Consider the following 12553-nt stretch of genomic DNA (forward strand, 5'->3'; position numbering starts at 1 on the left):
AACACTGGAATTATTTCGGCATGCAACAATTACGGTTTTTCATATGCCGAGACACATACCAAGGCTTCAACCAATACGGATAGAACCAGAATGTATTCGTTCAGCGGAGGCTACAGGCCCGCATGTAAACCTTTGTTTGCATGCAGGTCTGGGCCTATTACAGTTATATTACATGCTTAAGAAAGCGCCAAGCCTGCAGTAACTGCACGTTTGAGCTCGCATCGTAGTAATGTGTGCACGAACGAACTGCGTTCATAATCTAATCAAATTGCACAAGCTGTCCGGATTACAACTCGTGCTACTGTAAACTATGGGGCTTATACTTTTTGCCGTTTGGCGCGTTTGTTTAGGTAACAGCAGATAAAGATTTTTGCGAACTCACGGCTGCACCCAGGAAAAAAAGCCTTCGCGCTCAGTGTTTTCGCTAGTGATACAGATCCCGCAAACTCGCGTGAACGCAACGGCAATTCGACCCAGCGGCTATACTGGGTTTATTTTAGGAAATGTTACTAGACTAGGCCGTACACTCGAAGATGTCAAAAACTCCCACGTGAATCCGGCCCTTATTCTTAAGATGGCTGCTGCCGGGCTTGAATCCGCTCTCATAGCGATTTTGTAGCAGAATCCGGCGTGCTTGTTTGAAATAGAAAACTCAAGCGCTGTGCTTTTTTTATCACGGATGCACACGTCGATAATATCAGTCGGAGCTTTCCTAACGTCGCCTTTGATCTCATAAAGCAAAAAAAAAAAACACCCTTAATAATGGACAAAAACAAGCGTAGGTTACTTTTCCCGATACGTCAATTTCGTTCATTTTTACATGGATATTGTATTATAAGCATACGGGAAAACGTGGCGACCATATTTTACTTTTTTTAGCTACTGCACACGAGAACTCTTGCTGCAGGGCAGTGGTCAACCGGCCATGAATGTTTTCCTTTTGCTCAGCCCCGAGGGAGGTTGTCGTGTGCTGCTGCGATCGGGAATCCTGTATTTGATTTTTGGCCTGGGTATGGAAACAACAAATTCTGTTTTGAAGTAACCAATAGAAAGCACGAGTTCTATCAGAGCAATGATCATGCAACCGTACCCTTCCCGGAAGTCGTGACACCTGCAGCTAAAGTATGTCCGCCTCCGATAAGCGTTTATTTTGTGTATTCTGTTTTTTTAGCACCGTGAAAAATTGATTTGGTGGTATTTTCCTCACTGAAGCGCGGGACTTTTGATTGACAGCTTGGTGGCAACAGCTTCGTTAACTCGTTGTGGGGCGCCGTTCGCAGTCGAGAACCGCCTTCGGCCGAACAGAGAAACTTTTTGCGGCTATTTTCTTTCTCAATTCTGTCGCGTACCGTGCGACTTGAGCGGAGCAAAGAATACGCACGGACGTGAGCGTCACAGTAATTGAATGACAGTCAATGGAAGAACAGAACGGGGGGGATAAAGGATAAAAAGCTTTGGAAAAATGTAGTAAAGCAGAATGAGACCTTCAGTATCACACAACGCAACAGCCGGATTGCGAAAGTCCCACTTCGTTAGTGTAGAGCGAACTAGCAGTGACCCGTTGATCTTTTAGAAGGATCAGATCACCTTGTTAGCGTCTTGAATGGTCGGTGTCGTTGTTGGTCCCGTAACAGAACCGATATGTCTCTCGAGGAATATCTGCTGACACCAGGGAGCGTACATATAAACCTGAAAATCTGCCTTAGAATTATCCTTCTGTAGTCTTTTAGTGATGCATCTTTTTATTCTTTCATTACGGCTTTTATTGCAAAACGAAAAATGGAACCGAGATAGGGTATGCCCACTTGCAGTGTCGATTTTGTAGCACGCCCTGCACTCTGTAACACATGGTGTGGAAAAGCTAGCTCAACCCCTCACCTACCGCGATTTCGAACCCCTCGGTTGAGCAGTGGGAAGGAAAACTGTCCGGCTAGAAGATCAGCTTCGGCTGATCCACCTGTATGTGGCGGCGGGACGCTCCAACGGAGTTTTCGACTGAGGAAGCCGACCACCTTGCTCCTTTCCTTTAAAGTCTCTCTCTCTCTCTCTCTCTCTCTCTCTCTCTCTCTCTCTCTCTCTCTCTCTCTCTCTCTCTGCAGAGAACGAGCGGCGTGCCACGTGGTGCCACGTGGCACACGTGGTGCCACGTGGTATTGCGGACAATGGAATCAGAAGCGACCAGGCGAGTTCGAAGACTGTACCTTAATCTTATTGTTTTGTGCGCCCAGAATGTCTTGATACTAAAGGTTGCCACAGTAGCCGTCCTCAACTAATCACCTTTAAGACGTCATTTGCCAAATTTTATCTAGCGTAAATTCAATCAGCCTGCAACCGAAGCTTACGTACTTGACTGCTATTCCCCCAAACCGAAGAATGCATCAGTAAGCACGGCATTATTGCATGAGTCCCGTTAAGCATTAGGAAGGCAAAGAAGACAAGTTGTTTCGTAGCAAACATTTGTCCATGGAAATTTATTCAAGCAACTTGGCATTGAGAAAACACCACCGTCATGGCCATGCATTTCATTTAAGCGTTGTTGTAGTTAAAAGAAAAAAATACAACAAAATTATTTGTAAACCCTTCCGCGTGACAAACCTTCGGGAATCAAAATACATAACATTCGGTGCCGACGTAGCGTGAAGAGTCTGTCGGACATGTGAACGAGCATGTAGTTGCTCAATAAAATTGAGAAAACACCAACAAAACCAAGACAACTACGGTTGGCAAAAAAATGAAGGAGCAATTCACTACCAGTTGGTGTGCTTTTCATGAGGATGTTCAGTGCCTCACCAAGTGTTTATTGAAATTCCTGTACAAGTATTCGCTCGTTTATTCCCTTCCTCTGCCACGAAAATATTCCGGACACACTGATGTTGCCTGCGGCGCACCTGGACTTCTTCGGGTATTCTTTTGAAGATAGGTATTCTGCAGCAAAAGACGCGCAGGGAGCATGACCGTAAGCAGTCGTTGCACACAGCGGCGTTGGACGTGCCTTAGTTCTTGCGAACCTCCTCGAACAATGCGCTGTGATGAACGAGTGTGCGAATTTCCAGACCCATTTCAATCAGTATTATCACAAAATCTTGCTTACTAAGCGTGGGTTGACTCCTCCTCACTACTATCCGGGAGGTACGACGAACTGCCTGAATGCGGAGTCCTCGACTGAAGTTTTACACTTCTGGCAGATTTTACACCAATTATTATTTAACATTTCGGAGTTATTTAGCAGTTATTTAAAAGTTTTCTGTTCTGATATTTTGAAAGGGAACCGAAAACAGAATGGCATTAAAAAAACACTCCAGTGTCTGTTTTGAGCTTATCTCGGTATAGCAACAGCGCAGGAAGATGACCGACAAAGAATAAGTGCACAGGACATGCACTGATTTACACGTAAAATTAAGCTGGTGCTAGAATTTGTTCAGGCGTACAAAATACGCGAGAGTTCGGGCACGTGCGCTAATCAAACTTTCATGGTCTGGTGTGAAGCGGAGAAATATATTTTTTTTACTCGCCCTAACCATGCGCAAATTTCAGATTCCCTTTATATAGACCATTCGATGTTGAAGTACTGTTTCTACGCCAGTCGAGCGCACCTGCATGTTACATATTCTGTTTCTTTGAATAAAATACCAGTTCTGAGTCACCTTTGTGTGCACTTCATCTCTGTCCGTCGTTATTACTACGCCGAGATTAACACCAGCGAATTCTCCCGGATTTGCAGTTTGTTGCCTGTCCTGAGGCTTACTTTTTTTGGCATTGTTTTATCAGGGAGGGATTTAGAACCACGTCGAATACTAGAAAATTGATGCCGGTGTCCGGGCTCTTAAATACACGTGCTTCTTTATCACTACAAAGGCACGCAAGTTCGCACTACATTTTACTGAAGACGAAACAGAAAACCCAAAGCTGCCGCAAATGCACAAATCCTGACTAAACCTAGTCCACCTAAGGTAACCTCCCTAAAGTAACGTAGGATTACCTTTAAGAGTATCTTTATACCATTTTTCTTTACTATTTTATAACGGTATTACCGCTTTGGAGAATTTTTACTATGAAAACACGAAAACACAAAGGAAAGAATAAAAACATATCAAATTTGTATCTTCGTCGCTTCAAGTGGCCCGGTACATACGTAAAAAGCAGTATCTAGCCTCAACAAAATGTTACTTTCACTTTGTCTTAATTTGAGGCCATCTCGTAAGTGCTTAGCCGGTGGTATCTTGCGCAAGTTACCATTAGGTTTGATTTAAGATGACTTATCGCAATAGCTGTTAAGGGCTGAGTACAACGAAAGACCGCATTTAGAACTTAAGCACCTACATTATTTGGGGTTGTTTTTCATTAAACTATTTTCGGGGCGCTTGTATGTTCAGCGTAGTTTTCACCACAACCTCCCTCCTTGCAGCATGGCCATCGCAAGTTTTGGCGCAGATCACAGAATGGGTGCTTAGCTTCGAAACTTCTGGACTCGTTCATTTAGGGCGTGTAAACGCACCAAGGCATAAAAAGGAGAAAGAACTGCGGTAGTCTCATCAATAAGTAACAGGATTATTGTCTGGGAGGGGTGGCGTTAGCCGGTTATCTTCGCACTACAGGCGCCGTTGTGGAATCCAGCGTTCCAAACCTGCGGGTGTTTTTGTTTGCACTTCTTATTTACGTGTGGTTTAAAGTGGCGGCTACCCGCCCAGCTAGCGCGGTTAGATGTCTGCCGTTTGCCCAGCCAGCTTGGTCGAAGACCCGTGTCGTCGACTGCCACTCCCGTGTGGACACGGTACGTTGAACACCGCCTGGATAGAAGTCTGATGGCCGGGAACGACGCTCACAGCCGCCCGGCGAAGGTGACCGCTACACTTATGTTGCTCTGTTTAACTTTCCATTGACACAACGGTAGGTTAAAGGGCAGTAATATTTTGATAACCGCGGTCGGAAATAGCGCTAACGGCTTTTGTTTCTCTCTCCACCTCGGGTGCTAAGATGCGCCTCAGGCGAGTTGCACTGTAATGTTTCTCGTCTTTGTGGCAAATGTGCGGAAACAAGGATATATCGACATAACGTACTAATTCACTGAATTAGTACGCTACCACTCGTATTCACTGAAGTGAATACGAGTGGTATCGCTCTAGTGGCAGGAGCGCCGCTTGGTTGTTAATGCATTCAGCGGAAAATAAAGTGAAGAAGGCACGTGCTGGGGCATGGGGGCATTACTGCGATTTTTCTTCGTCATTGTACCTGGTGCCTTGTGTGGCTGTCGCAGGTAGGCAATAAAGAAAAAAAAAATCGGGTCCAGGTACAATTCCTGTCGGTGCCAGTATTTTCATTTTTTTAGTCTCCCATTTCAAGCCGACGACGCCACGAAAATTTCCTTGTTTCGTAAAGGTATACTGCTTCGTAGCAAAAAAAGAAAGAAAGAAAAAACCCGGGCCATCTCCACTAACGTGAAACCTTGAGAGAGGCGAAGCATGTAATGTATATGTGTATTCTCGGCGCCTTGGCTTATGGCGCCTCGACCTCTTGGTTTCTGCTCACGGAGAACCGTGGGAAGAAACCGTTTTTAAACCGTTGGTAGGTAGAGGTCTAAAAGTCTGGTGTCTTTGAAGCAAGAAGCGTTCTAGCGGGAGGCGTTGGAAAACGAGTGTCCCGGTGTGTTCTCTTATTATGGGTTTTGCCAACGGAGATAAAACGTACTAGCGCGAGACGTTGGAAAACGAGTGTTCCGGCGTGATCTTCTAGCACGCGTTACTTTCTAGTGAGAAGCGTTATCAAACGAGCGTCTCAGTATTTTAGTACCGTGGCTACATGAAACGACTACGACAGCAAGAGACGGTGAAAGTCCGAGCCCCTATGGGGCTTCGCCTCTAAAAACGAGCGCGCGCTGCTATCAACTCCTTGGAACGCATTGCGGCGGCAGCTCTTTTACTGCTACTCTTCTCACGCGGAGCTTCGCACCCTAGCCGCTGCTTCTTCTCTCGCCCAGCGGCGCACCAGTCAATGACAATCCCCGGCGTTGTCCATGGTGAAGAAATAGTTTTAGGCCGCAGGTTGCTTGGGACATTATTTGACAATGAAGAACGAAAATCTGCAGATATTAGTCGGTGCAGTAATGGTTTGTACTTTCATTCACAGCTCACATTTTCACTTCATTAACAGTTACATTTCTGTCTTTTTAAACTAACTTAGCTTCGAGGTGGGGGCCACCGGATGCCTGTCTGGAGTGTGGCGTCGTTCACGGTGCTGTTTCGATCGACGAGCGTGACGCTGGACATCGAAATCGATCTAATAACTTCGCCCGTACATTTTCTGAAAGTTTTTCTGGACTATAACGGTAAAAGGGGCAATATGTAGCATATGTTCCACCGAAGCTGTACTGCGACAACACGACGGTATGATGGTACGATTATATCTTCATCCAATTTTAAATTATTTTTTTTTTTCTTGCCGCAGCGAATCCGCCGTCTCGACGCCGTGTCTTGTCCTCGCCGTCGCGGGCCCGTGTTCCCACCCGTGCCACCGTATCGGTGCGGTGTTGACACTCGCGCTCGGCGTCGCAGCTGCGTTCTGCTTCCCCAGGGCGCCGGATATGACCGATGGCGATGGTTACCTCCGTCTGAACGGTCACTCTGTCGTTCCTTCAACGCCAAATCGGTGACGCGGCGACGAAAGCCGCGTACCCATCGCTCTTCGCGGCGTCGTTCCTTATACGTGTATACCAACGCGCTATCTGCTGATAGTGTTCTTCTTTCGTGCGCAGCACTTCAGCGCCTGCTCTTATGGTTCCATGGTGCCGCCATCCCTAATTGTAGCCGAGAGAACAGGGGGGATACTGAGACAGAGAGATAGAATGAGCAGGAAAGCGGACGAGGAAAGCATGGAGAAAGTGTGAGGGCGACGAAGATATGCTGAGACGGCGCGAGACATTCTCTCCGGCGGCGAATCCGTACGAGATATCCTAGAGGGAGAGAAGAGGCCGCCAAATATAAAGCGAGCAGGAAAGCGGTGTACGAAAGTACGGGGAAAGACGCGAAATATCGGCCCCCGCTTCGAATTTCTACGAGACAACGCCAGAGTATAGAGGGTGATCAAGAATAAAGGGACCCTGCAACAGTTTCTTTAATTTTTTTTTTAAATCTTAAATATTGCAGAACATAGTCGCCAAACACACCCAGTACTTAGATTAGGGGGTCGCAAAGTCCCTCAGCCGAAAATTACTGCTCTATGCCCATCAGATAACTTGTAAACTCTCTTAAAAGATTTTTCTCTCTTTCCTGGCATTTAACGCTCTTCAACGGCTCTAATTACGTCACTAATGCCATGTAGCGGCTGTTGGCCGGTTTTCCTTCAGTTGCAGCAATAAACGGATTCGATAGCAATGTTAAAAATAAAGCCACAAAAACAAAGTAGAAACGGGAGGCGTATCTGCTGGGAGGACCAAATCCATGCCGGCGATAACTATAGTTTTCGCAATGTTTCCAGACGCGAAGGAAAGAGTGAAAGTGTTTATCAGAAGTGTTTCAGGGCCCTTTAAGTCGACTGGTTCTTCTAAAATTAGGCGCTGAGATTTACGTGAAGACCACCTTTACAGTGAGGTTATGCGCCCAGAAAAACACACAATTAGGGGGTAATTATTGACGTCGTAGGCCTAATTAACTAAAATGAAATAATTAACTTTTTAGGGTCTCAAGTAAGCAGGCAAGTTTGTATTGAAAAGTTGGGCGCAATCTGTTTCTACGCGGTTTCATGTAGCAGAATTTTTCTAGCGCATCCGTACTCCGATATATCGAACGGCGAAGTTTTATTGCAGTTCCCATTATTACGCATGCTGGACCGCGAAGACCGGTGCAAAGCTCCTCCCCTTTGTTCTGTGTTTCGACAGCGGTTCCGAATACTGCAGATTGCGATAACACCAGCCAAGACTGAATGGGTGCCAGTTATCACTTTTACCTCTGACTCCACCCCGATGTCAAACTAAACACCGTACACAGCAGGCACGTCCCAAAAGGGAGGAGCTTCCCACCGGTCTTCGCTGTCTATCATGTGGTACCATGTGAACGGCAATTAAACTTCGCAGTTTTATATCTCGGAGTACAGAATCTTGGCTCCTCGCTGATATCGTCCCGATACCGAAGCCTGGTAAGCCACCCGATCAGCTCCCTAATTTGCGTCCAATAGCCTTGACGTGCACCCTGTGCAAACTGTTGGAGCGCGTGCTGGCAACCCGGCTTCAATGGTGGATGGACACTTTCCGGTGGTATCACCCGGCGCAGATCGGGTTTAGGCCCCGTCTGGGTACCCAGGATGGGCTTGACCACTTCTCGTCAATGGTGTTACTGGGCGGCCGATCACACAAAGTGCGCACAGTGCTTGCCATGGACATAAAAAAGGCATACGACAACGTTATCCACGGAGCCATCTTGGAAATTCTCCAAGGCCTTCTTCTCCCGGACAAGGTTTGCTCTTTCCTCCGGAACTTCCTCACCAAAAGATCCTTTTCGGTTCGCATTGGCGGGACAAGTTACGGTCACTTTACGCCTGTCCGCGGAGTGCCTCAGGGATCGGTAATCTCGCCCTTCCTTTTTAATGTTATTATGTTACCACTGGCCTGGCATCTCGGCTCTATGCCTGACATGCACTTTCTGATGTACGCGGATGACATCACAGTGTGGACTGTACACTCAGACCTGACTCGGCAAACCGCGTGCCTCCAACAAGGCTTGTCTGACACGCAGAAATGGTGCGAATATGCTGGACTGACACTTTCCGCCGAAAAGACAGCTATTCTGCCTGTGGCCAGTGCTTGGGGCCGTCGCCGACTGGCGATGTCTCCAATCGCATTGCAACTCTGCGGGCGACCAGTACGCACTGCCACCTCACTTCACGTGCTTGGATTAGACATTTATGCATCTGGGTCAGCGTCTATGTGGATACGTTCAGCTCGCCAAAAAGCGGGACAGATGCTCCACCTCATCCGACGCATCTCACAGAAGTCTGGTGGCTCCTGTTCCAAATGGCCCGTCTACTGGTGCGGTCTGTACTCCAGCCTCGGCTTGTTTACCAGGCACAATTCCAACACCTGAACCAGGCGGAGTGGGCTCGACTTGAGGCAGTTAACCGAGCCGCAATGCGTGCAATTACCTGTCTCCCTAGGATAACACCGATCCCGGCTCTTCAGGCTGAAGCTCAAGTTAACACCTTGGATGAGCTTCTCCATCAGCATCGGTCCGCCCGCATGCATAAACTCACCTTTGTTGCTGAGGCAGCGGCGTTAGGAAATTACATGGGTCGTTCACTACCCACATCTCCAGCCTGCGTCGTTACCAGGCCACCTTGGCTATACCACCAAGTGACCGACAACAGGCCACTAACGCGACTTCACAATCGATGCAACGGACATACTGATACGCTTTTCGCGGTCGCGCAAGAACTGGCGGCTGAGTATCAACCCCAGGTGGTGCAGGCATTTGTGGACGCTGGGGCCAAGGACTACGTGGTGACGACAACACTACAATGTCCTTCCCACCCAGAGGCCTTCAAACGTGCTTCTACGAAACACACCGCACCCTGCCGTCTATGCTGGCTGAGCTTGCGGCCATCCGGGACGGCTTGCAAGCACTAACTCCTGCTCTTCATCAAGCCCGTGGAGGTACTACTTTACAAATTTATACAGACTCCACGGTGGCCATACGTGATTTACGTCGAGTGAATAACAACTCGGCTATCTCGAGGGACATTCATGACATACTGGATACGTACCCCTGCCCTCTGCGGCTCTCGTGGATCCGGCGAAATACGCTTCCCGCTCACATTGCGGCGGATGGTGCCTGCCACACTGCATTTGTTCCACGACCATTGCCTTTACTGACATTAGATACCCCAGGACAGTTTTTACAAAGGAAAGAACATCTTCGTCGCGCCACACGAGCTCTAATTCCACCGTGTGGAACGGACCTCCCTAGCCGACTCGCTCGCTGGGAGGAGGTCTTGCTGCGAAGACTTCGTGTTGGTGTAGCCCTCTCTCCCGCTGTTACCCGGGAGTGGCCACCACGCTACCATGCCCCGTTCGACCAGAGCTGCCCCTTTTGCACGGCTCCTGCCGAAGATGCCGACACAGAACATTTGCTGTGGACGTGCCCTTCGTTGCAAGCGGCCAGAACACGACACCTTCGAGGCACAGGCGTCCACCCTGGCAGACCACCTGACCTCCATCGGTGGATATGGGGACCCCACCACCGCTCCCTCCTTGCGTTTGTTCGCGAAACGGGAGTTAACCTATACTTGTAGCATAGTATTTATGCCAACGGGCATACTGTCGCAAAAAAAAAAAAAGATGCGCTAGAATAATTCTGCCAAATCAAACTGCGTAAAAACACGATTGCGTCCAACTTTTCAATACAAGCATGCCTAATTAGTTTAGCCACTAAAAATTTAATTATTCAATTTTAGAGTAATTAAGCCACCGAAACAAATAATTAACCCCTAATTATGTGTCCACCTGGGCGAATAACCTCACTGTAGAGGTGGTTTTTACTTAAATCTAAGGGCCTAAGTTTAAGAAAAACCTGTCGACCTAATTTTGATCACCCTGTATGTCGCCCCCGTTCACTAGGCGATTTGAATGATTCGGTGTTCCTACTTCGTTTGTTCAAAAATGTGCCTTGCCCAGTGGCCGCGCACCTTCGTTATTTTGGCGCAAATTTACCAGCGCACCACATAAGCCACACCAACATCTTCTCGAGAGATAGAGAAAGAGAGAGAGAGAGAGAGAGAGAGAGAGAGAGAGGGAGAGGGAGAGGGAGGGAGGGAGGGAGGGAGGGAGGGAGAGAGAGAGAGAAAGAGAAAGAGAAAGAGAGAGAGAGAGAGAGAGCGAGCGAGCGAGCGAGCGAGCGAGAGAGAGAGAGAGAGAGAGAGAGAGAGAGAGAGAGAGAGAGAGAGAGAGAGAGAGAGAAGCAAACGGAGAGGCCGAGAGCTTATCCACGCTTCGAGCCCGGATTGTTACTCGACACTGGGGAAGGTGTATGCAGGGGATAAAAGAGAAAGCAAGCAAAAAAGAGGGGAAAAGAGAAGAGCCGCGCTCACACTTGTCACTTTTTTCGGCTAAGCCTGAAATGTGAAAAGAAATAGGCTGGAGCTGTTTTTGAACTCCTGGGGGAGTAGACCCGCATTCAAACCAGTCCAGGAATAGGAATATAGTGGGGTAGGTTAGGATAGGGCAATGAAAAGTAAAGAAAGGATAGATAAAGGAGACTACAGGTGATTTCACAATAGTTAGGGCCATCGCGCGCAGAAACCCACCACAAGGCCGAGTCTTGGCGTCACGCTGCATCCGGGAGCCGAATCTCGACAAAGACGGTGAAGCTTGCGAAGCTGCGTTGTTATGAGGCGTCCGCGGCCGTCCAGAAATTTGAGGAATTTGCTGGGTGCAGATTTAAGCAAATAGGCGTCTACTGGCGCGCGGGAGGCTACGCTAGGCTGCAGCAGGAACCAAACTCCACGGAACTCCTTTCGGAATGCTAGCCGCCACGCGCCGTTTTTCGCCCTCCCGTTCTCTCCCTCTAGCGATGGGAATGACGGGGGCGTACATCGCGAATACTAAACCGCCGGCGGCACCATGCTGTTTACTGGCTTGAAGCGGCAGATGCTATCGCTTTTTTTCGAAGAGACCTGCTATGACGCCCCGTGTAATACTCTTGTTCTGCACGGTTTGCTCCACATCCGGAAACGTTTTCCCGCCCAGCTATCCTCCAAAGACAAACTAGCAAAACTGACCTTTTCGCAAAGCTAAAATAAGCATAACAGAATTGTAAATGTCCTCCTCTTTGTCGTTCTTTCATTATTTCGAGATTGGGATAAACTGGGCATTTGAATTAAGGAGCTTCCACGGTACGAAACTTCGGGCGGGTGCTACTACATTGCTGGCTCAAACGTCAACGCGGGTAGTGTTCCTGAAGTTTCGTCGCAAAAGCAACTTACTCTTGCCGCACATACGCGACGTACATGGTTGTGGTGAATTTGTATTGGAGCGATAGAGGAAGAAGAAAAAGGGGGGGGGGGGGGTGGCGAGAGACACCTTCATCCTGAAGACCTCTTGAAAGCGCTAACTTGAGAGCGCGAAAGACCAGGGCCTGCTGACGAGCTGGGTCGGGGCTGGCCAGCTCAGTCTCCCACTGCTCCAGGGAGGAGGAGAAAAGGGGACACGACATTTTATTTCCTAAAACTGATTTCTTCACCCATGTCCTTGCACGTCCAACTCAGGAGTCATTACGTTGTTTCGAACACGTTAAGCTTCGGCATTGATTTCATCATTGTTCGGCTTGCCGTCGCATCGTTAGTTTGACGTTCCACATGAGAGTTTCGCGGCTTTTTGCAATATTTCGACAAAGCGCGTGACTTTTATGAGTTCTGCTCTAATTAATACGCAGAGATTGCTACGTAGTTTAGAACGAGGCGATGTTTAAAAGCTTTTATTGCTTAACCGCATCGTTACTCTGACGTTGCAGATTCAAGTTTCGCGGATTTTTGCAACAGCTCGGCAAAGCGCTTTAACGAGTTGCTCTGCAAT

This window comes from Haemaphysalis longicornis, unplaced genomic scaffold (genome assembly GCF_048455015.1).
Source record: "Haemaphysalis longicornis isolate Haplotype H1 unplaced genomic scaffold, Haemaphysalis longicornis Haplotype H1 scaffold_3, whole genome shotgun sequence".
NCBI classification, from domain to species: Eukaryota; Metazoa; Arthropoda; class Arachnida; order Ixodida; family Ixodidae; genus Haemaphysalis; species Haemaphysalis longicornis.